This window comes from Lepisosteus platostomus, unplaced genomic scaffold, assembly GCF_059453375.1.
Source record: "Lepisosteus platostomus isolate fLepPlt1 unplaced genomic scaffold, fLepPlt1.hap1 Scaffold_139_H1, whole genome shotgun sequence".
In the NCBI taxonomy this organism is placed as follows: Eukaryota; Metazoa; Chordata; class Actinopteri; order Semionotiformes; family Lepisosteidae; genus Lepisosteus; species Lepisosteus platostomus.
The window spans coordinates 13502-15000 of NW_028291520.1; positions in this window are offsets into that span (position 1 = coordinate 13502).

The window sequence follows — 1499 nt, forward strand, 5'->3', positions numbered from 1 at the left end:
ACTAAAGAAACACTAGTATATACTGGTATAACAAATAAAACCAAACATAATCATTAACTGAGCAGTCACTGGGAGCAAATCTCCTTCCCGTCCACAAAGGCCCTCGCTCCCACAAAGTAGGCTCTCCTCCCCTCTCTTCTGGCAGCTTCAACCTGGGGCCACAGCTGGTTCCTGGTACTCCTGTCCGCAGCAGACAGGTCCTCTGCAAACCTCAGTTTGTTCCCATTCAAATACTCATTCCCCCTCGCCGCTCGCCACAGCATGTCCCTCGCCGTCCTCTTGGTGAACTGTATTATAATCGATCTGGGGAGCACTTGCCCAGACATGTTCGCTCTCCCGAGCTTGTGAACAAAGTCAATGGCCGATATTACGTCCTCCTGGTCCGGCAGGGTCCTTTTACAGATACCCTTCACTGTTGCAACAAGGTCCTTATCACGTTCCTCTTTAACTCCAAATAATTTTAAATTCCATCATCGACGGTATCTATCTACATCGTTCACTTTCAATTCAAGTTCTTTAATATGCTTTTCTTGTTTGGTATTTACTTGTTTAAGAACTTTTACTTCACTCTTTAAGTCTTCAACCTCTTTAAACACACAGTCCATGGACTTTTTAAGACTTTCGATTGCGACTGTATTAGATCAAGTCATTTCCTTCAGCTCACCCATGCTCTGTGCCATCATGTTGAAGATGTTGGTCTGGAGCTCCTCCAGCGTCAGGTCGCCCCTTCCTCTCTTGGCTGCCGGGGTTTTCACAGGTGTGCTGGGCAGGGACTCCGGCTCTTCCTCTGGCAGCTGAGTCTCACTTGGGCTGCGAGCGCTCGCGTACGAGCGCATCTCCAGCACTCTTTCCACGTCCCCTCCAGCTGGTTCACTTTTCCCTTTAGTTGCCATCAATTTTCTTGTAGTGCTATACATATACGATTGAGGTATCTTAGATTTCTCCTTCGAAGACCCAGCACTCTCTTTTCTTTTCCCAGTGTTACTCATATCGAAATTCTTAAACCTAAAAAAAATCATTTTTTTTTCTTTCAGTTATAACTGAAGTTTAAACAACTACTGTTAAGTCCTTATTTTTCAGTAGTCAAAAAAAGCAAAAATTAACATTCAGGTCATGAAAAACTCAAAAAAAACTCCTCAACCACTAAACTTTACCTCCCACCTGAGCGCCATCTTGAAAGCCCCTACCACCAGAGAATGCTCACGATTTCGGAAGCTGTCTCCGGGACGTTCTGATTCCGCACATCCTGAATAAATCATGATATAGTTAGTTGCTGTAGCTAGACGTTCAAATTAGTTTCATGGCCAGATGGACTGTTTCCTCCAGCGGTATAGTATTGCAGTGAGACAGCACGATGCCTGCAAGACTATGTCACGCTAAACGCCACAGATTTCCGAGGGATAGGGTTAGGGTTAGGCTCTTATTATGGCGATTGTGGCCGTCTGCTCTGCGAGTCCTCGGTCTCCGGCCGTCTGATTGGTGCTCTTTTCTTTGGGGGG